Source organism: Camelus bactrianus, chromosome X (assembly GCF_048773025.1).
Source record: "Camelus bactrianus isolate YW-2024 breed Bactrian camel chromosome X, ASM4877302v1, whole genome shotgun sequence".
In the NCBI taxonomy this organism is placed as follows: domain Eukaryota; kingdom Metazoa; phylum Chordata; class Mammalia; order Artiodactyla; family Camelidae; genus Camelus; species Camelus bactrianus.
Genome location: NC_133575.1, coordinates 46,480,621 through 46,505,714, shown reverse-complemented (window position 1 = coordinate 46,505,714; position 25,094 = coordinate 46,480,621).

Here is a 25,094-nt window from a genome sequence, read left to right as displayed (position 1 = left end):
CATTCCCTTTTTGAAGTCATGGCCTCATAGACTATTGAGGTCTATTTCATGGACTGTTCCTTCTGGAGTTTCTATTGTTCTTTTAATTAGGAGTAGTTCTTTTTCTTCTTCATTTTATTTATATTTCTCTGGCTCTATGAATTTAGTAGTATCAGTTATCTGTTGTGGTCTTGAGGGCTGTTTTATGTTCTTATTTGTTTGTTTTTATTTAAAGTGAGAGTGTTCCTGTGTAGACTATGTTCATCTAATAGTTTTGTTGTGATAGCTGTTCTTAGTATAGATGTTTGCCACATCTCCATGTGTTTTGGCTGTTATCCCTTTGATTGGGGGTGTGGTTGGTGTTGTGGTGATCAGAGCCTGCCTTGATTGTTGTTGTTGAGCCAGGCCTCTTTTTTTGTTCTGTAGTTTTCATAGGCTTGATAGGGGCCTGATCTGCTCCCCTGCTGCTGGAATAGCAACTTCTAGACTCATTTTTGAGCTGTGATGTGTAGTAGGCAGGGTTGGATCACTTCAGCTGGGAAGAATAGTAGGCAGGAGATGTTCACTGGGATGTGACCTCTGTGGTGTTGTCTGTCACTCATTAAAAGGGCTAATGAAGTGCTCTTTGTTGACTCTGCCTTTGTCCCTCCTCTTAGCTGCAGGAAAGTAGGCCACCTGCTCTGGTATCCCCTAGATTTGGAGCCACTGGTACCACCAGTGCAGATCCACCAATGTCAGGCACTTCAACCCACTATGGCAAGTCTGCTGTCACACAACTGAATCTGTGGTGTGCCACAGGGAAGCACAAACCCCAGACCCTCCTCTGCGTACAGTACAATACAAATGCCTGTTTTAAATACCTTTACTCACTCCACCATGTGTCAGAACTCCCATTATTGCCTGTTCATCCCAGAGGCGTGGGTCCACAAAGGGTCTAGAGAGAGCAAACCTGTCCTCTCTGCCTGGGGCTATAAACAAATCTCAGTTCAGCCTGTGAAGTTGCAGGGCCACTGGGTATTGATTCCACATTCACTCCCTAAATGTAGCAGTGATGGCTATGACCAAGCCCCACCTCTTCTCACAAGGATACACCAAAAATGGAGTGAAGCAGAGAACACAGCTATGAAATAGCTGTGTTGCACCCCTTCCCCCACATACACATCAACAGTGATACTTTTTCATGGAAGTCCCAGACCATTCTTTTCTGCACACTCCCTCAGCCTGAGCTCACACTGCCCTCCAGTCTGCTGACCTCTTGGCTGGAGAGGGGGCATCCCAGTGTGAGGGTGCCTTTCTTCCTATGCCACTCCTTCCCTTCAGGACTGATCCTGCACTGAATTTTTCCCTTTTTCTTTTTTTCTTGCTGGATTTTGTGAAAATCCTCCTGTATTTCAAAATGAGAGACACTTTGCCAGAGTTTAGTAGGTGTTCTGTGTGATTCAGTGGGTTCATAAATGTAATTCTTTGTGTATTTTTGGGAGAGGGCAAGCTGTGAGTCTCTCTGCTCTGCTCTTTTGGCTCATTCCCCCCCCACACACACACACCATTTAGCTTTATTTTTCCTGTGAAGTTTTTGATTTCTCCATCAAATCTGAATGAGAGCCTTGATGAATAGAGTATTCTTGGTTGTAAGTTTTTCCTTTTCATCACTTTAAATATATCATGGCACTCCCTTATGGCCTGTAGTTTCTGCTGAAAAATCAGCTGATAGCCTTATGGGAGTTCCCTTGAATGTTATTTGTTGCTTTTCTCTTGCTTGTTTTAATGTTTCATCTTTATCCTTATTTTTTTGTTAATTTGATTGCTATTTGCCTTGGTGTGTTTCTCTTTGGGTTCATCCTGTGTTGAACTCTTTGTGCTTCTTGGACTTGGGTAATTGTTTCCTTTCCCAAGTTAGGGAAGTTTTTGGTTATTATCTCTCCAAAATTTTTCTCAGGTCTTTTCTCTCTCTTCTTCTCTTTCTGGGACCCTTATAGTGAGAATATTAGTGCACTGCATATTGTCCCAGAGATCTCTTTAACTAGCCTCATTTCTTTTCATTCTTTTTTTCTTTTTTCTGTTCTGCAGTAATGATCTCCAATAATCTGTCTTCTAGCTCACTGATCCGTTCTTCTGCCTCATTGTCTATTCTTGGTTCATTCTAGTGTGCTATTCACTTCAGTAATTTTATTCTTCCACTCTGGATATTCTTTATATTTTCCAACTCTTTGCTAAAACTTCAATCTGTGCATCTATACTTCTCTTGAGTTCTCTGAACATTTTTCCCATCATTATTCAAAATCCCTTCTCAGATAAATTGCCTATCTCCTCATCACTTATTTCTTCTTCTGGGATTTTAACTTGTGCATGGCCTGAAAGATATTCCTTTGCTTCCTCAGATTGTCTGTCTTTCTATTTGTATTTTTAGGTAGGTTAGTTAATTTATTGATCTTAGAGAAGCAGCCCTCTATAGGAGATATCCTATGCATCCAGCAATACACTCCTCTCTTGTCACCCAAGTGTCAGGGTCCAGCTTGTCCCAGTGTAGAGTCTGGCTCATGTTTATGGGTTCCTTCCATGGGACTACGGATTGTTGTTTTCTTATTTATGGTATCTTCCCCTGGTGGATGAGGGTGGACTAGAGGCTTATGCAGGATTCCTGGCAGGAGGAGTCAGTGCCTGCTCACTGGTGGGTGAAGCTTGGCCCTGGACCTCTGGTGGGTAGGGCCATGTTGAGAGGCTTTTGTGGCTCAGGAAGTCTGCTGATGGGTGGGGCTGTGTTCCCACCCATTATGTTGTTTGGCCTGAGGTTTCCCAGCCCTTAAGCCTATTAGGTGGGGCTAGGTCTTGATGCTAAATGTCCAATCAAGATGTCAGACTCTAGGAAAGTTCATATAGGTGAATACTTCCAAAATGTTTGTGATGAGCTTTTATGTCTCTTGGGTGAGCTACAGCTGTCCCCTACCTCCCCAGGAGAGCTTCCAAAACCAGCAGGCAGATCTGGCCCAGGTTCCTGTGAAATCACTGCCTCTGCCCTTGGACCTGGCACAGGCAAGATTCTGTGTGTGCTTCCCAAGAGAATGAAGTCTCTGTTTCTCCCAGTCCCATGGAGCTTCTGGAGTTAAACTCCACTGGCTTTCAAGATGAGTTGTTCTGGGGTCTCCTCCTCCCAATGCCAGAATCCCAGACTGGAGAGACTGATGTGGGGCTCAGAATTCTCACTCCTGTGGGAAGGCCTCTGCAACTTAATTATTCTTCAGCTTGTGGGTTGCCCAACTAAGGTGTATGGGACATGATTATATCACGAGTAGTCCCCTCCTACCATCCCACTATGGTTCTCTCTTTATGTTTCCAGTTGAAGATCATTTTTGCTAGGTTACAGTCTTTTTCTTCCCCAATGGTTGTTTAGTAGTCAATTGTAGTTTTGTTGTAATCATGAGAGGGCCAAACTCGTGGTCTTCCTACTCTGCCATCTTGACTGGAAATCCCCACATTATTAATTCTTATTCTGCTTAAAACTAGTTTTTTCCATTAGAGTTTTAGAAATTCTTATCCAGTTCAGTGGTAACATCTTAAAGTTATCAGAAATCTATATTCCAGAGTATGAGTCAGAGTCCTTTCCATAAATCTCTCTGAAGACAAGGCAAAGTCATCAAAGTAAAACAACTGTCTACAAAAGACAAAAAAAGACTTTTTCAAATGTCCATAGTTAAAGCTCTGATGAGAATTTATCATTTGATAAAAAAATTTAATTTTCCCATGCATATAAGAATTTAAGATAATAGTTGGACAACAAAGGTATTGACAAATTTCTATAAACTTCAATTTCTGGAATACCTATATTAGTAACATATATTCATATACATATAACCTAATTCATTTCTTATTTGACAATGCTTCTCATGTAGTTTAACAGGCCAAATAAATCTAGTTTAACATCTTCTTTACAAAGTGAGAGACAAATCTTATGAGATTTTCCAGGGCCCTTTTGGGAAACATCAAAGCTAGTTTGTAGTCAAAAACACCGCATTTAGAATTTCATTTTGGAAAGTTGTCAAAAATGTCAAAAGATTTGAACATTTGATTAAATGGTATCACAGATCATAAAATAATAATTGTCTTTTAGCTGAAGTGACAATGTAAGATTTTAAAGGAAAATACAGTTATATAACTGGGAACAGAACTTAGCTGTTTTATTATTAGGAAGATTCAGTTCTTTCAGGTATTCAAAAACCTGATAAAGAAAACATGAAGTACAGGAAATTATTTTGGTAAGGGACAAAACCTTTGCTTTCCAGACACATTGCCAAAAGGTAAAGAAAAAAACTTTCATAATCTCTTAACAAGAGCAGGTAATAGTACAAGAAAATGTCCATTTAACAGAGAGAAAACAAAATTATAATCTTGCACCAGTGGTCTTTTGATATTAATGTTTATTCTTTATAAAAACTTAAATCTATTTCAATCTTAGCCAACTTGACTACACATAAAATTCCTTTTCCAGGATTCCTTTTCCACAAACTTTCTACAACTTTTTATATCTATTCTGGTTTTGTCCTATATTTTTCCTCATTCTCATTCAGCAACAGCCAGTAATTCTATTTTAGGATGAAATTACTCTCTTTTTCCCTTAATAAAACATATCCTTCATGCTTTTCCTTATACAAAAATACATTATGCTTTCCTTACCTACCTTTCATACACAGTTGTTTTCTATCATGCTTATTATTTATAGTAGTTTAGAATACATATATTTAATATATATATTTAATATATATTATATATTATAATTATTAACCCTTAGAAACCTTAATTTCTAGTGAAAATTAAGAAGTAAGCTATTATGGACTGTCTGTTACACTAGCATTATGTGGGTTGGCAAATGTATAAGTACATTTCTTAATTTCTAAAAGTATATTCTTCCTCATAGTAAATTTTTCATGTGGCACAAGACATATTTACTAATAAACCAAATATCTTTAGTTCCTCTGTAATAAACAAAAGGTAGCTAAATCTATGCTTAGTAATTGATGTTATACTATTTTATCTTATTTGGAAATAATACAATGAATATCCATCATTTAACTTAACTTAGTATACCTTTAAGGCTTCAGGTTACTAAAAAGATTTTGGAAACTGTTTTCAAGTAGACATACCATAAAACATAATTATGGTGGAAAAGTTCATTTATACACCTTTATTTTACTTACATCTGCTTAATTAACTTGTTCTTAATGATTGTGTTTAGCTTACTCATGAAAAATTCATGAGACATTAAGCAGCTAACCATTTCCTTAAGTTATTTTTCTTGTTGGCAAATTCTGTAATAGAGATACCGTGAGCTTATTTGACTTTCATAAATCTAGGTAGAATAAAAATTCTATAAATTTTTAAAGTTTTTTTTGTGGGGAGGAGGAGGTAATTATGCTTATTTATTTTTAGAAGAGGTACTGGAGATTGAACACAGGACCTTGTGCATGCTAAGCATGTGCTCTACCACTTGAGCCACATACTCCCTATATATCTATGTTATCTTTAATGTTGATAACTCTGAAGACATCCCTACTTTAATTAAACCAACAATACTTTATTAGTTTTTCTTTACATAAGGTTACCCTAAATTGCATTAACTTGTAAAACATTTGAATTAGTTTCTATATTTGTGAGAGATTACTTAATTTATATAAAGGCTTATTTTTCTTTAAGTCAATTAAATAGATATCTATTAAAAATTAATTTTGGCTATATCATCAGAAAGTAGAGAAATTACGTATTGATAACATGCATATACAAATAGTTCCCAACTTATGATTTGAGTAACAATTTTCCAACTTTATGATGATGCAAAAGCTGTACACATTCATTAGAAACTGTACTTTGAATTTTGATCTTTTTTTAGGCTAGCAATATGCAGTATAATACTATTTTGTCATGCTGGGCAATGACAGTGAGTTGCAGCTCCCAGGTTGTCATGTGGTCATGAAGGTAAACAATCATATACTCAAAATCATTCTGTACCCATACAACCATTTTGTTCATAATTTTCAGCACAATATTCAATAAATTACATGGGATATTCAACACTTTATTATAAAAATAAACTATGTGCTAGATAATTTTTCCCAACAGTAGGCTAATATAAGTGTTCTGAGCACATTTTATGTGGACTAATCTAAGCCACAATGTTCAGTAAGTTAGGTGTTTTAAATGTATTTCTGACTTATGATATTTCCAACGTATGATAGGTTTACTAGTACATAACTCCATTGTAAGTTGAGGAGGATCTGAATAGATATACATAAACACACAGAAGCAAACAGGGATCTTGTAGTTTCTATTTTTAAATTTTAGCCATGGGCAGGTACAGTAACACAAAACTCACTAGTTTTAAAAGTACAGTTGGATCTAAATCATGTTTCTGACAAGTGAATTAAGTTAAAGTTATCTGCTTAGATGGCTTAAGCTTTTTAGTAATATTTGTAGGAAAGATTTTTAAATTTTTCATTCACATTGTTTCTGAATAGCATTTTCCCCTTCTGATAAGAATTATTTCACTGGAGTTTGTATTTCAAAAAGATGGCTTTTGTTTCCTAAAAAGTCAGGGTAGAATAAATACTTACATCTCAGAGGAACAGAGAAAGGATGCAAGTCTTCTCCAAGTATTTTGCTTTCTAAGTCTAGAACTTTTACAATATCTGCAAGTGCTTTGGGATGAAAAGGGTAGATTTGGGGATTGGTAAAAAAAAAAAAAGATTGCTGGACTTTGAATTAGTTCTACAGCCATTTGTTCTTGTAAATATTTACTTTGTAAAACAAGTACAGTTGTTTTTAATTTCTCAAAGAATTGTGTTGCACCCTGAATTATATTAAGAGGCTGACAACCCACCAGTTTTACACCAACTTCAATTTGCTTCTTCATATCAGGGAGAAAATTATCAACTAAGGTGAAAATCAAAAGATTCTTATGTTCTGGACTTAGAGCTGTGTGTCTTTGAAATGTTTTAATAAATCCTTTTGCACTGGCTTCAGGATGTTTTATTTCTTTCTGGGTACACAGTTACATTTTGACTTAGGGGAGAAGGCCTAAAAAAGTTCCTAACAGGGTCTGAATATAAGCTTCCAATTTGGCAAACTTCTCACCATATAACTCATTATCAGGTTTTAGCCAGGACAAACAATAAATATTCCTGGCAGTATCGAACTCCTTTAATAATTTTTAAAAATATTTTTCTTTTAAATCAGAGGTATAAAGATACCTATCAAGTGACTTGAAACTAAAACCAATAAATCTTTTATAGCTTAACCATGGATGCAGGAGGCATCCCCAAATAGAATGCAAAGGATGCCACTCTCTGAAGATCTAGAACCACTCCCAAAGATAACCAAAAGAAAGAAAAATCTTACACAATTCCGATGAGAGCTGAAAATAGTCAGTAGAATGCTAGCTGCAAATGAGGTAGAACCACATTTCTGTTAAGGTATATTCTTGGAGACCCTAGCCTGACAATTGAGCTGCCTCAACATTGAAGAAAAAACAACTTGTATGCCCTTGGCAGAAAGCCAAGCCAAGTTCTCAGGACACAAAACAAACAAATAAGAAAGCAATAGCTGTTCTTGGGAAAGAAAGTATAGATAACAAATGGGTACTCCAAAACCAATTCTCAAGAGTCTGAATTTGGTAAGAAAGGGACAATGTAGAATTTTACCTTCCTCTCTTGACCAGGCACTACAGACAGAGGTTCAGGAAAGCTGATTTTGTTAGGAATTCTTGCCTTTCACTGGGTTCTGCCAGTTTTCACAGGACCCCATCTCCAAGCTCCAGAATGAGTGCAGTTTCCCAGTAAGTCCCATCTGGGTCACCAGAAACTTTAAGGAGGGGAATAATTTTCTTTCTAATATTCTGAGTTCTTGGCTGAGATTCCTTTTTCATAAGTGTATTTCACAAATGGATAAGATTATATAGCTTAAAAGTTTTCCATGGCTACTGCAATTTCCACCAAAGATAATCTTTGGTAAATTTAGTCCACTTGTTCAAAGATAGGTTCTGAGCCTGTAATATATATATATACATGTAGTTAGCCAGACTCCTAGACAGAGGAGTCCCAGACTCTTTGGATTTGGAAGAGTTAATTTTCTCTTTTTTCCACTTAAAACAAAATTTTATTTACCTGAGACCTCACACTGGACCCAGTCCAGTTTAAGTTAGATTCAGTCTGATTCTAGATCTAGCCCAGTAAAAGGAATGATCAAATAAAGTTTGAGAGTTCATAAGCAAAAGCTGTGGAGCTCAGATATCAGAGAAGGACTTACTTGAGACCTCCACACACAGCAAGAAAGCAAAGAGCACAATGGGCTCAGGGGATATCCACACCTCCTCATTGCTCATTACTTACAAGGGCCAATGGGGGGTTCTCCTTTGGATCCCTCTTCTGACATCAGAAGTGTTAAAAGATAAACCTAGGAGTGGTGATAGTGGGCATCCTTGTCTTGTCCCAGATTTTAGTGGGAAGCTTTTGAGTTTTTCACCATTGAGCACTATGCTGGCTGTAGGTTTGTCACATGTAGCTTTTATTATGTTGAGATATATTCCCTCTATACCCACTTTGGTGAGAGTTTTTTTATCATAAATGGGTGTTGAATTTTATCAAATGCTTTTTCTGCATCGATTGAGATGATCATGTGGTTTTTGCCCTTTCTCTTGTTGATGTGATGTATTACATTGATTGATTTGCGTATGTTGAACCAGCCTTGTGTCCCTGGGATGAACCCCACTTGGTCATAATGTATAATCTTTTTTATGTGTTGTTGGATTCTATTTGCAGCAACATGGATGCTCCTGGAGAATGTCACTCTAAGTGAAGTAAGCCAGAAAGAGAAAGAAAAATACCATATGAGATCACTCATATGTGGAATTTAAAAAACAGAAACAAAAAACAAACAAACAAACAAACAAACAAAAACAAAGCGTAAATACAGGACAGAAATAGACTCATAGACAGAGAATACAGACTTGTGGTTGCCAGGGGGGGCAGAGGGTGGGAAGGGATAGACTGGGATTTCAAAATTGTAGAATAGATAAACAAGATTACACTGTATAGCACAGGGAAATGTACACAAAATGTTATGATAACTCACAGAGAAAAAAATGTGACAATGAGTGTGTATATGTCCATGAATGACTGAAAAATTGTGCTGAACACTGGAATTTGACACAACATTGTAAAATGATTATAAATCAATAAAAAATGTTAAAAAAAGATAAACCTAGGCATATTAAAAACTTTAAGAGCTTATTTGTGCAAAAATCAATCCAAATCTTGCAGTGCCAAACCAGAAATGGTTAGGAGCACTTCGCTGATAGGACCTAAGGGAAAATCATTTATAGAGAAGAGGTGAAATAAAACCAAGGAAATTATTTGATTGGCTATAGCTTAAGTGATTGCCTTATTTGAGAAAGCCTTGTTGGCCAGTTGTGATGGGTTGTCCTTAAGTTTTTATTTATTAGCTCTGAAGCATTACAGTCTCAGGTTTTGGTTTGCTTAGGTAGGCTACTAAGGCATTAAAGCCACCTTAGTCTAATGGTCTCCTTGTTTAATTAACTTAACAGTAGTAACATTGGTTATTTTCTACTTTGAAAAGAACTATTGCATTCTATATATCAATGCCCTGGACTGTTCAATGTCAATGTTTTGGGAAAAAAAAGTGAAGTGGAGGACATTCTAGATTAAAGAAGACTGAAAGGACATGATGATAAACAAATGTAATGCATTTCCAAATTAAAAACAGAGAATCTGAAACAGACTTTTATTTACACTTGGGGTAATTAGAAGGTATATTATTTAATACCAAATCAACACGCTGAACCAACATTTACTTTCCTGAGTGTCATAATGTTACTGTGGTTGTATAGAAGACCATTCATGTTTCAAACATACAGACAGAAGTGTTTATGGGTAAAGTTTCATGATATCTGAAATTGACTCAATGGTTTTAGCAAAAATTGTGTGTGTGTGTGTGTGTGTGCATGTGTGTAGATAGATAGGTGGAATGTGGGCATTAATTATACTATTCTTTCAAATTCCATCAGTTTGACATTTTTCAGTGTTAGAAGTGTGTGCGGGGGAGAGGGGCTGCAAATGGCCTTCTATAGCACTTGGTATGTAATAGGTGGTCAAAAAATATTCCCAGGGAGGAAGACAGAAAGACTGATCTGGCTTTGGTTAATATTTCAGTGCCAGCATAATATAGTATTTATTTTTATAGATATTTTATAGGGAAGTTAATCTTTCTAAGCATTTTCTTCTTCTGTAAAATGAAAGTATTAATCCTCATTTTTCTTTCACTGTGATTGAGAAGCTCAGCTTGAACACTAATAAGTCCTTTCTAGGTATAAAATATAGGTAGTGGAGGTTCTAAATGTTGGGCTTAGAGAAATTACCATCTATCTAAGGAATGCAATTGTATACCTGTGCTGTAAAAGAAAAGCATGCCTGTCTCTTGGGTGGGCAAGAGAAATTAACAAAATGTCAGTAGTCCAAAGTTCTGGAGGTTAGGGAAGGTGATAGAAGAGGTGGTACTAACACAGCAGGGATATCAACCCTGTCCTTCAACTGGTAAAAATGGAATAGCCTGTATCTTCTTTGATGACCATCATTAAAGCTGGTCTCCAAGAGCAACTAAGTTTAATTATTTTAAATTCTCCCCAATAAATCACCAGGCTCCTGCTTGAATACCACCAAGATTAGAGAACACAGTTTTTGTTAAGGAAGCCATTCAGGGTACTCCAACTTTTAGAAAGTTCTACTTTATACTGAACTGAAAGCTGTTTTCATTGGTCTAATTCCTCTGATCCAAAATAGCCCCTCATAAGTCTGAAGACTATGGCCCCATTCTCCTGTGGCTTCTCTGATTCAAATTAAGCAGCTTTTACTCCTCAGACCCCCCCCCTTTTTTTTTCTTTGGAACTGGGTTCTAAACCTTCCCTAGTCTGCTCACTCTATTATGGACACTCTTAGTTTGTTTATCACACATTAAAGTAAGAACTGAATCCCAATCTTCTGGCAAGCTTTGTCACTTTCCTCCAGCTCTGATTATGTATATTTCTAAAAATACAAATGCATAGGACCAGGCCCCATTCCCTGATGCTTTCAATACCCATAGCTGAGGAAGCAGTATACCAATTGGCTTTCTTGGGAGCTGAGAAAATGTATGGAGCCAGACCTAACTGGAGGAGGAAAATCCAGACAGAGGCTAAAATAGTCTATAAATTACATGCCTTTTGCCTGCCTTCTTCTCACAGGGCTATCCTCTGGAAACAGGAAGCAATGTTGGCATCACACATGTGTCAGTCACAGTGCAACAAAGGGCTGTGGCACCACCCACTTTCCCAGCAACATTTCCTGGACAGATGTGCTAGGTGCCCCAGGCTTCTGGACATGTTGGATGGCAATCTCCTTCACTTCTGAGGGATGTCAGGAGGGGTCAGACCTGAATGCAAGCATCCAGACTTTGAGTGCCATGCAATAGAGGCCAGTGTGTGAATTCCTGCCTCTTCCTTCCCACTGAGTACTGATTAATTAGTACCTTTCTCTCCTTCCCAGTTGTGCCCATTGCAGCACTGTTCATACTAAAAAGGAAGTGAGGAGAGACAAGAAAGTGATTCTACTTTCCTAACCTGGGACAGCATCCTTTGGTTAAGAAGCAAGGAGTGTGTAGGAAGCAATTCTGGTTAGAAAGAGACAATTATACATTGACCTCTGTACTTTTCCTGCCTGAGTTGTTACACCAGTTAGTCTTGGTAATTTATGTAGCAAATGAAAGAAGAGAAAAATAAGTAAGGTTTGTTTTTTTTTTTCAAGCAGTTCAGAGCCAAGGATAGAGGGACTGAGAGTACCACATATGTCAATTGATTCTAATAAAGCATAATCAATGTTATCAAAAACAGACTAAATTTAGGAGGAAGCAACATATTTACTTTGTGAAAGTTGGGGAAGCTTTCACATTTAGAATGAGTTTGACAGTGGGTTTTGAAACTGAGCTTGCCAGACATAGAAGCAGTGATAAAACATGATGGTATACTGAGGAAACGTAGTGTGCAAGGACACAAAGGAATGAAAGGACATAGCTAATGGAAAGTAATTTGTAATTATCAGGGGTTGGGGTATGTGTCAAAGGGATAATGGAAGATGGTAGAAGAAGTGAATATGGATAGGAAGTTTGAGTTGGTCTTATCCTGTTGATGATTGGGAATCATTAAGTTCCTGTCAGAAAAGTGACATCAACAGAAGCAATTATCAGACAGATGTGTAGAGGATGAATGGAAAGTTTTCAGTTGAAGTCTTAAAAGGAATTTTTTTTAAAAAATTAGAGGAAATAAGTAAGTGAATTACAAAGACATAAAAGCAGACAATTGAGAAGAGTAGATAATGTATGTATACACTTGATCTTAGCCAAAAAGCCAATAAGTGAAAATGTTTGTCTAAAGAGCCACAAGGTGCCTTGGTTGATCCAGTTCCTGGCTATAAAAACCCAGAGCAGGGTGGAAGTAGCTCAGATAGTTTTTGATTCAGAGACAATCAAAGCATATTGAGAAACTACCATATGTCTAGGGACATGTTAAACGATTTTACATAGATGTTTTTTCTCTGGTTTTTGGTATCAGATTTGATTGTTTCTCTATGCCAGGTTACCACTCATCCCCCTCCTATACCCCCTGTCCTAAGCTGGATGTAGGAACAAAAGCAGTAGACCAAAACTCAGGAGGCCTTTGATCTAGCTTCAATTATTACTTTGATCTATGTGAACTTGGGCAATTCCCTTCCCCTCTCTGGGCCCTAATTTCCCCATTAGTACAAAGAAGATTTTGTATTATCTCTAAGGACCCTTCCTACTCTGTCACACAATTTTCTGAGTAAGTAATAGAGATAGAATGAATGCTACCTAAATTCCGAGCAGAGTGAATCCTTTGGGCTGGGATGATCAAGAAGGGCTTCTTGGAAGAGGTGAAATATGAGCAAAACCTGACATGCTTTTCATAATTATTTTTTCCTTTCCCTATTGTACTGAGAATAGATGAGGGGGCAAGGACACTTGTGCCTAAAAGTATACCATAGAGGGGCAAGGGTATAGCTCAGTGGTAGAGTATATGCCTGGAATGCCAGAGGTCCTGGGCTCAATCCCCAGTACCTCCATTAAAAAATGAATAATCTAATTACCTCCCACCAAAAAGATGAAAAAAAAAAATAAGTAAGTAAATAAATAAAAGTATACCACAATAGAAAAAAATAAATTTTGGGGTTGGCTGAGCCTGGAGGTAATCCTGGATCTGCCATATTTATGTGACCCCAATTGATACTGCCAGCCCTAGCCAACATCTTGATGAGATCATGAAGCAAAAGACCCAGTTAAGCCATGCACAGACTCCTGACTGGCAGAAACTGTGGAATAATAAATGTGTGTTATTTTAATCAGCTAGCTTTATAGTAATATTAGTACAGAGCAGTAGATGACTAAGAATGGAACAACATGAAATGATTTCAAAAACATGCTTAGTGAAAGAGACCAGACACAGAAGTATACATATTGTGTGATCACATTTACATAAATTTCAAGGTCTTTTCTAAATTGAACATTGTGTGATTCTAGAAGTACCATATATATCACATAAGGGAAACCCTGATTATAAATCTAGCTCACATTATATCTACCTTCAGACACCATAGATAGTTTTCATCACATTTGTTGGAATAACTCAGCCTCTTTTGCTTGTGTCAGACTATGATAAGAATTTGGTTAAGATTTGCTTAAAAAACAGAAATGTGTCTTCAGTTCCAGGGCCTTGTATAATACCTGGTAGCCCTAAACCTGCTCTTCCAAACAGTTCCATTTCTACTTCAACACAATACCTGAACATCCAGACCTTTTAGGTTCTGTTGTCCAGCTGCTTTCCCTTTGCACAGCTCAGGCTCAATGTCCTCTGCTCCCAGAACATGTTAAACATGGCGTTTTAACTTCCACAAAGAAAAGCGCTGTCTAGAAATTATCATTTTCCTTTCCTTTCCTTTCCTTTCCTTTCCTTTCCTTTCCTTTCCTTTCCTTTCCTTTCCTTTCCTTTCCTTTCCTTTCCTTTCCTTTCCTTTCCTTTCCTTTCCTTTATTTTCTTCCTTCCTCCTTGACAGTAGCAGGGAAGAAAGAGAACCAAGCAGAGAAAGTGAAGGAAATTTTCTCTGGGTTGTTACAAATTGCTTAGAGGTCTCAGAGTAGTTCACTAGTTGTTAATGCTTATTACTAAGGTGAATGTTCCAGGCTATGAGATAAGTTTTGCAAAAGTATACATATTCTAGATTAAGGCTAAAGCACGAATGATGTCAATGAGGGGGCCTGTTTATTCTCTAAAGTGAAAGATTATCACTTGTTAGCTGATGTAAGACATGATGCGTTGATTACAAGGAATGTATTCAATTCTACTCAACAAATATCTTGTGAGTTATGCCTCAGATCTGGCTTCAGATCTTAAGCCAGTCACTTATCCTCTTTGGGTCTCATTCTCCCTATGTATACAATGGAGTCTGGATCTTCCTTAGTGTCCCTTCTGAAACTAACATCCTGGTGGTAAATGTCAGATCTTTACTAATGGGGCATCTCAGCTACAACGAGGACTATTGCAGGTTTAGAGGTATGAGATGTAGAGGAGTTAAAGGAGCCCTGAACTTTGAGTTCTCAATCTTAATTTTTTTAGTAACAAGCTCTGAGCAAACCACTTCATTTTTTAGAGTTTCCTTTTCCTCATTTCTAGAACAAAGGCTAGATGATACCTAAGGCCCCTCCAACTTTGGAATACCACAAATGCAAGAATTTCCAATAACAAAGATCGTATTTCATGTGCTATGGGGGCATAATTAGATAAGATACAATTTTTACTCTGAAACAACTTCACATCTAGTAGGAAAAATGGATGTTTACTCTAATTGTCCTTCTCACCTCATCTGGAATCCCTGGCCTGACTGACAAATTTTTTGCCCTCTGTCAATAGAAAAATTCTTCCAAATGACCCCATTTTCTACTAGATTAAGTGATTCACTAAACACATGCAAAGTATTTGAAGAACATTTATCCAAAGACATACCCTTACTCTTTTATCTGGCATTCCAGTCTGGCTCTAATCTAGTTTTCTGTCTTTTTGTGTACCTCTATTATCACACAAAATATAACACAACTAGTATTTTATGATATATCTGTCATTCTCCAGGTAGACACTTAGATCCTGTTGGGCCATAACTCAGTAATTTCTGAGCTCTTTACATGGTACTTGGCATATAACAAATGCTCAATCAATATATTCTAAGTAAATGAATAAATAAATAAGTGAATGAGTGAAACAAATTTAACATAAGTGAGAGACATATATAAATCACAGAGGAGTCTCTAGCATTTGGTAACTTCTGGCTAGTGGAATTAGAGAAGGTTCTGTGGGAAAAAGTGTTATGTAACTATGTTATTAAAGATTATTAGAGTTTCATCTTGTGTATAATTCCAATGCAGGGAATCAAGTCAAGCCAATAGAATCATACAGAGAGTGGGTATGTTCAGAGACTGAGGAGCAGTTCAGCTTGGCCATTCATGTAGGTTGATGAAAAGGTGAGGAGGGAGACAGGCAAAGATTCTTTGGGAATAGATTATAGAAAATTGAGTATGAGGCTAAGGGTTTTTAACTTTCTTCTGTAGGCAATGAAGAGTTACTGATGACTTCTGAGCAGGTAAGTACTGTAATCCCTGGTGTGCTTGATGGAAGGGATTCTGGGAATGAGGCTGAGGAGGCACTGAGTGAGCAGTGACAGGTGACAGCCTCAGAGACAGGAAGACAGACTCTAGACCCTGCTGTGAGATGGCAGAAGAGTGACATTCTAGGATACTTGTGAGAACTCAAACACAGCATAATTTAGAGATAGACCTCAACAATCTCATGAAGGGTGGCCTTATTTTCAACAAATAATGACTCATTCTTTCCAGCTGTGAACACTAGGCAGCTGTGGTCTGTATATGTAGTGCCAATCACGTGACATACCAAACTTAACAAGGGACTCTGTTAAGTTCTGACTGAGTCTCCAGCAGTACTAATTCTTGTGTGACTTGGCCCATTCCAGCTGTGGGCTGGAAAATTCCCTGTGCTACTGGGAAAATTTTCCTTGCTGTAACATTGCCCTCTAGTGGTCTTTGTTTTCCCTACAAGCAGAAGTACACTTAACCCCATCCTTAAACTGTTCTCCTTCCTCACAAGTTACAGCTTTTCCTTACGTCTTTCTCTGCTTTCTCTTGCATCTCTACTTCCACTTTTCTCTCCTTGTCTTGTTCCATGGTGGAATAAAGTAAGTGAAGCAGACAGGACTAGACTGTATTCGCTCAATATAACAGATAAATTGAGGCTTAGAAAGGTGAGTAATTTGCTCCACATCACTTAGTTACAAAGTTATTGAATTGGAATTCAAAACTTATCACTTGACTTGGAATTCTGGGTTCTTTCCAAGTGACTTTTCTCCCTCTCTCATCCCTCCCTTTCCATATACTCTCTTTTTCCCTTATTTCTTTCCACAAATGCCAAGTGACTACTCTGTGACAGGGGCAGTGTTAAGAGTTGGAGATGAATAGATCCTGTCTTAGAGGGAGCTCCCAGTCTCTCTCTCAGTACAGACAGACATAAAATGATTATAACCCAATGTGATTAGAGCATTAATAGAGTCATGTTGAGTGTGCTGGGTCACCAAGGTCGTAGGGTAATCTACCTGCCAGAGAAGGGGTGGGGGATTAAGAGAGGTGATTTCAGGTCAAGGGACAAACAAGCATTAAGGCTTGAGGAAAAGATATGGCATTTTCAGAGAAAGGGTAAAGGGATGGAGGAACGAGTGGGATCTGGAGCCAGATTATGACAGTCCTTGTGTGCCAGGCAAAGTGCTTTGGACTTTAACCTCTCTATTTACACAATTATTGTAGCTTATAGGCAAATATATTTTCTAGGCTATTGCCTCCTCTCTACCCCGATCCCCACATTCATAGTAACTAAGTTGTTTAGTTTGTCAGACAGATAAAAAAAATAACAAATTGTTTTTAAGCTTGCCCAGAGACACAGTATAAACCCAGGACTGAATGGGGCCCAAACTCTGGTTTCCTACCTTCTAGGTCTCCTGATATTGATTAAAATTGAAGAGGAGAGGCAGATGTGAAGAAAGAAGCACAAAAACAATGAGACAAACTTCAGACATCTAGACCAACCTTAGGTAAATCAACATGCAAACTATGTCCTGTTTGCTCTGACTTTTACTTCATCTACAGACCTAAGGATTGAATGGGAAGCAACTATTTGCTTACCAAAGTATATTTATCCACTAACTTCCAGAATGTTTTCAGGGATGGTTGCAGTTCCATTGGAAACATGCTGGCCACAACACATCAGCCTCAAACCACACAAGAATCCTCATATTTATTCCAAATAGTACTCTCTCTGTTCTCATGCTTTATCTAGGTCCATGTATTAATAATTACCAACCTCTCAACTCTGCTTCCTCACATGTGTGGGGCTTACCGTGAACAAAGTCCTCTTACAACCATTGGGATCTTCAGCAACCCTAGTGTTGTGGGACACAAAGGGGCGGCCAGTTGGTGGCATGGTGATGCAGGATGAGACTAGAAAAGGAGTTTATTAGCAGTACACTGCCATAGACAACAGCAGGCCACATAGGTGAGGGGTGCCTGTGTGTGCACCGAGGGCCATTGTTGTGGTCTTTTGTAAGTAAAGGTCACAATGTGCCTGATTGTTTTGTGCACAAGTCTCTGATTGGTTGTATGTGAGGTAAGAGGTGTAGGGTCTGTGAAGGACAGTGAGGTTTGACTCTAATAAGGTGGGCTGAAACAAGCCAGCCTGAGCTATTGTGAGATTAGGCATTACCTAGGGCTATTAGTTTGTTAGAGGAAACACCCCCAGTAAAGAATGTACTTTATGTATTGAAGGATCACAGGCAGACATCTGAGAGTTCAGAACTGGGGGTTGTTGGATTTTTAAGGACATCATTGGGCCTACCACCTAGGAGGGAAGTTAAAAGGTGAATTCAGCCCTTTGTTTTGCAGAAGAAACAAAGGTTCAGAGATGGATTTGCTTCCAGATAAGGGAAGGAAGTAGACCATGATTCCAAGTTTAGTACTGTTGATACTCATCCAGTTCCAGTTAGTTAAATGTAATCAAAGGAACACCAAAGCCTCAAGATTTCAGGAAGGAGGGTAATTAGGTTTGTTTGTTTGTTTGTTTGTTTATATTGAAGTATAGTCAGTTACCGTATGTCAATTTCTGTTGTACAGCATAATGTTTCAGTCATATAAATACATACATATATTCACTTTCATATTATTTTTTGTTACAGGTTACTACAAGATATTGAATTTAGTTCCCTGTACTATACAGAAGAAATTTACTTTTTATCTATTTTATATATAGTCATTAACATTTGAAAATCTCCAACTCCCAATTTATCCCTTCACACCCCTTTTCCCCCGGTAACCATAAGTTTGTTTAGTATATCTATGAGTCTGTTCCTGTTTTGTACATAAGTTCATTAATGGCTTCTTTTTTTTTAGACTCCACATATTAGTGATATCATATAGCATTTTTCTTTCTTTTTCTGGTTTACTTCACTCAGAATGACATTCTCCAGGTCCATCCATGTTGTTGCAAATGGCATTGTTTTATTCTTTTTTATGGCTGAGTAGCATTCCATTGTAGAAATATACCACAGCTTCTTTATCCAGTACTCTGTTAATGGACATTTAGGTTGTTTCCATGTCTTGGCTATTGTATATAGTGCTGCTATGAACACTGGGGTGCAAGTGTCATTTCAAATTAGAGTTCCCTCCAGATATATGCCCAGGAGTGGGATTGCTGGATCACTTGGTAAGTCTATTTGTTTACTTATTTAAATAGAAGTACAGGGGATTGAACCCAGGACCTCGTGCATGCTAAGCATGTGCTCTACTTCTGAGCTATATCCTCTCCCCCAAGGCTCAAAATGTTTGAATACTCATAAACAACATTTTAATTTAAAATACTTTACAGTTTATTCCAATTTCCTGCCCATTTTCTCCAGACTCAGGGTCATAGGACCCAGAGGAGTCATACTGAGCCATTGCTCTGACCAGTATGACACATTTGCATTGTGAGCCAAAAGATCAACAAAGGTCATTCTTACTTAGGGCCAGTTGAGCATCATTTATGCCTGGGGTTCCAGAAACTGGAAATATACTAAACAATTGACTTATTTCTCCCCACTAGATAAAACAGCCCTTGAAAGTTGTTCATCTAGGCATTTCTATGCCTTTAGATGCTTCTCTTAGATAACTGACTTTCTCTTTGGTTGCACCTCCTGACCTCAAGGATCTGCTACTGTTCTTCTCTAAATGCTCTCTATGTGTCTTGTATTAAATAAATACTGGTATGACAACAGGTCAAATTACTTGCATCTGGAATGAATGGTCCCATTCCACAGGGTACACTTTGGCTTGTGCAATAAATAATCTAAGCAGTGTTCAGTTAAATTTAATTAATTAAATTATGTTAATTGCCTTAGTTAATCACCTCATGCTTATCAGAATATCAGCACATTGAGCTATTGAGTGCCTACTACATGCCAAGCACTGCACTGAGTAACTCACAAACCCTTTTCACATAATTTTCACAGCAGCTCTGAGAATGACTTCTCAGTTAAAGAATGAGCTAATCCTTAATACTTGTATACAAAAACACTGTTACATATTACATGGCACTTCCCATGGAGGCGGGGCTTACCAGGATCAATCTTTGATTAAGAACTCTCCAAAGCAGGGCAGACTTGAATTCTCTCAGTATAATAATGCAAGAGTTTTGTGCTCATCTCTTCTTAAAGGACTACAGACTAAGCCAGTGCCCTATTATAAATTAGGACAAAAGTAGAAAGGGGACCTTAGGGGAATCTCTTTAATGTGAAACCAGTAAAAGGGCTTGAGTTTTTTAAAAGGTGTTTTATAGTCAGCTAGTTAGCTGTATGGGTACATATAAGGATATATACTGTATTTATTTATCTATCTATCTATCTATCTATATATATATATATATATACACATCTATATCCAAATTTATATCTATATCTATATAGATGAGGATCCTTACATAAGTTCATACCCTTTGACTCAATATTTCCACTTCTAAATATCTATCCTAAGGAAATTATCAGAGATTCTAACAAAGATGTATGTACAAGGATATTCATTGCTGCAGAGGTTACATTTTTTGCCAATTCAGCAGGCTGGGGATGGAAAATGGAAATAGTTATAAAAAACAAAGTTTTCTTTTTTTCCTGTACATGAATGTTTGAGGATTTACTGAGATTCACATTTGATACAGATAGATAGAGATATAGTTATAGATATATAGATCTATATCTGTATCTAGATATCTATAGATAAATACACATATTTATAATAGATCACATTAAATATTCCATGGAGTGGATAAATAAATATGGTATAACTGTAGGAGATACTATGCAGCCATTAAAAGTCATAATTTTAAAGAATATTTAGCAAAATGGGAAAATGTCAATTATGATGTTAAGTGAATAAAAGAGGATACAACACAATATAAAGCATATGATCCCAATTAAGAAAAACAAGCAGAATATACACACGCACTCAGAAAAAGGACAGGTAAGAAATGCACCAAAAATACTAACTGTGATTGCCTCGATTGTAGAATTATGGATTTTTTTTCCTTTACATAAGTTTTGTTCTCTATACTTTTGAAGTTTTCTATTCTGAGCATGTTTTACTTTTATAATAGCAAGGAAAAAGAAAAATATTTTACAAAAAGGGAGGTTTGTGTGTATATTCTTGCTTGGGAGTGGGCTAGAAAAACACCAATGGGAGATAAGGAAAATCAACTGGTTCTTAGAGCTAGGGGACAATGAGCTGGAAGAGAAAGAATGCAGCCAAGGTTAGAATAGCCCATTGAAAGCTGGAATTAGCTCTTCAGAAGAATTGGGGCTCCTTTGTTGCTTTTCAGAAGGAATTTAGAACCCTAAGTGGGTATATTGGAAGTAAATTTTTTATGTTTGTATGTTCTATAATGGTGGGGATTGGAGGAGAGAGGATGTGTGTCTGGGCAAGGTAGTAGCAGTGAGAAGTACAGTGAAGGAACGTCACATACAAATTCAACCTTAGAGGAGGAGTCTTTCCACTCCCACCCCCACTCCCATGCCCTAAAACAGGGCCTGACACAAAACAAACTGCTCAGTGTTTCAGTGTTTGTTGATGGGAACTTTGAGTGGCAAAGAGACAGAGGCCCTTCTACCTAAAGATTTCCATCTGGGCTTTTCCTTTTCCAAGCCAGCTTCACTGACTTGTTTTGTTTTGTTGTAATGGAGGCTGTTTCTTTATATAGGTAAATTCAGTGACTATCATACTTTATTTTTAGCTTGCTATTGCTTTTTATTATATAAATATTATATATTTATCATAGAAAAATGCAAAAAGTACACATAAGCAAATACACACAAAAAGTGAACTAAAACTACCTACACAACTACCACCCAAAGATAACCTTATAAAAATTTTATGGTACTTCCTTTCAGACATTTTTTGTGTGTATATTTATCCTTGTAATGCGATTATGTTGTAAACTATTTCTTTTCACTTAGGAATTTAACACAAACCTCTTTCCAGGTTATTACATATTTTATTTTTGGATCTTTAAAAAGTTGTTTTTAGGTACTCAAATAATATTTTAATATGTTCTTCTTGTAAAAATTTAAATACATAATATTTACAGATATGATTAATGTGTTCTTTAACCACCAGTCCCACCTCTACACTAGCTCTGGTCCCCTCCACTCCTCAGAAATAACCACTATTGTCATAATGTATATTATACAGGTGGTTCTCAAAGATATATATATATATATATATATATATATATATATATATATATATATATATATATATTATACTTTGTATATGACATTATTTTGGGTGATATACATGGTGTTTATTTTCTATATAAATTGTATTACATTGTATAAATTAGCCTCCAATTTGCTTTTCTCACTCAAAACATGACTTGGATATATAGACATAAGTCATTTTATTTAGCTAATACATGGAATCAGGCAGTATAGATGCACCATTGTTTATTCAACTATGTTCTTATTGATGTAAGTTTAAGTTATTCCCAATTTTTCACTATTACAAACAGCACTGAAATAAATATCCTTGGCATGCCTCCTTGTGCACATGTGTAGAAATGTTCCTTTAGGATTGATACAAGGAAAGAAATTAGTATACCATGGGATACATAACACTCAGCTTCAACAATTATCAACACATAGCCAACTTTGTTTCATCTGTACGCCACCTCCCCATACACACTGGATTATTTTAAACAAATTATATCATTTGAATGCGTATGCTAACATTTAGTACATGCTGAAAAATTGCCTCCAAAATGGCTGTACCAATTTAATGATTGTACCAATTTAGACCCCCATGAGCACTGTTTGAGACTACCTATTTTCAATAACTTTTCCAAACTTGAAATAATCAAACTTTAAATTTTTGCTGATCAGAAATAATCCTTTATTATTGTTTTAATTTGTATTTCCCTGATCAGTAATGAAGTTGCCCAGTTTCATGTTTTCACATGAAATATCTTTTCATATATTTAACAACAATTTGCTTTTCCATTTCTGTGAAATGCCTGTTAAAATCCTTTGTCGATTATTCCATTTTGGTTTGTCTTTTTTGAGTCACATTAGAGGTTTATCAATGAAATGCCACTAAATAATTTTGCACAATATTAGCTTGTGCTAGAGTTTTAAATGTTAACAGACAAGTGGGCTTTGCTTAGCATCTGTTGATTCTTTTATTCATCTATTTTTTGAACGCCTTCTATCTTCCAAACTCCAGAATATATAATGCTGAGCAAAAGAGAGATAATTCCTGCCCTCATAAAAATTATGATCAGTTAAATGGGGGAGATAGATATTACTTTAAAATAGAATAGAATGGCCTTTACTTGAATTGACTTATAATTTTAAGGCCCTACAGCTGAAGAGGCAGAAGAATATAAGACTTCAGATTCTCCAGGACTCATGGCTCTTTGGCTGAGGAGAGCTTCATCATATGGCTTGAGGCTAGGTTGTGAGCAGAGCTGGGCTGTGGTGAGCTTGGAGGTTAGGGCTGCTCCAGGGTGAGGTTTGAACCCATAGTTACTCTAGGGAAATGTGAGGGCTGAGGCTGTCCCATTTTGTCATTTTTCCTCTCAGAATGTGGTACCTATAAGGGAAAACATTCTGCAGTCTGATCAATGCTAAGTAGACCGGGACTGTCACCTCCCTCTTTCTGGATGCTGCATTTTTGTCAATGCAGCCAAAGATGGCTTTAGCTTTTAACTACCACATTTCACAACTAACATATACTGAGGTCACTGTCCACCAAAATCTCAAAGCTGTATTAACACATGCTGCTTCTAAGCCACATCTCCTCGGTGGCCCTTCTCTTTGTATAGTGTCAATGCCACATTAACACATTCTTTTGTTTTTGTCTTCTCTTTCTCCAGCCTCCATAGAGATTACCCCCCTCAAACTTCCTCTCTGTTGTGACAACATAATGGTAACTTCAGCCATATTACAACATAATTGAATAGGTTACAGTTTTCTGTATACCAAATTCCACTCTTGGTATGTCTTCTTAAGCATTGGACTTGGGATGTCACCTGGTCCCCTGATCGAGACTTGGGACACATTCAATTCCCATCACATCAATAATATGGGTCCAAATTCTTTTTTCAGGTTCAACTCTTTCTGCAAAAGGCTGAGGTCATAGGTTTCTAGTTGATTATGTTTGGGTCATTTTCCAAACAGAATTGAATTTGGTCTAACTTTGTCTCTACATGAGCAAGTAGAAGAGATGGGATTGAATGAAGGGTGTGCTCCTTATGAGGTTTGGTACATCTTCATGCTAGTTATACAGGGTTCAACTCCTCCACGATTTATAATAATCATCTCTTACATATTATTTCATTTAGTCACTATAAGGGCCAAGTGAGATAAAGATTGTCACCTGTTAATTGATGAGAAAGCCAAGGTTTAGAGAGACTAAGAGTTTTGTTTAAGAGTTACACAACTAGTTATGTGTAGATCTGAACACAGGAAAACTCCTTTGACTACAAATGCAGGGATTTTTTGCCTTTCCATTTGCCCTTACCTAAAAGTTAGTGGGACCTCCCACCTATGCTATTCCTGCCAGAGCTATTTATTTCTGACCATTTCTGGGTAGCCACACAGGGAACAAAATATGCCAGTGACAAAATCACTTGGCACCTGGTCCAGACCTCAAGTAGAAGACACAGGAAACTGGCCTCATTGGTTAGGCATTGCTGCCCATGAGATAACCTAGTCATAGTAGTTGAAGAGGAGGAGAGAGATTTTATCAGACTATTAAGAAGACCTCCCTTTGTCAGGGATTCATGATGCCATGAGAGGGACATGAATGGACAGTGGATTAAAAAATTGGTATCTGCTTATATTCATTTTCTAGGGTTGCCATAACAAATAGCACAGATTGGGTAGCTTAAAAACAAAACTCTATTTTCTTACAGTTCTGGAGGCTAGAACTTTAAGATTAAGGTGGCAGCAGGTTTGATTTCTCCTGAGGCCTCTCTCCTGGCTTGCAGATAGCCACCTTTTCACTGTGTCCTCACATGGTCCTTCCTCCATGTACGTACCATTTCTGGTGTCTCTTTGTGTGTCCAAATTTCCTCCTCTTATGAGGATACCAGTAAGATTAGGGCCCATCCCAATGACCACATTTTAACTTCATCACCTATTTAAAGGCCCTATATCCAAACACAATCACATTCTGAGGTACTGGGCTTTCAAAATATGAATTTTGGAAAGAAACAACTCATCCCACAACACTATACTCTGCTCCTCAGAGCTTGGACTGAATCTAGTCCTCCTTTTTATTTTAAATAGAGGACAGCTGCATAAAGAGACCTAAGATATTTTTGAGAAGGATGTGGAATGAGAGGGGTCAAGATATTGATTGCCATGTAATATCTGCACCTC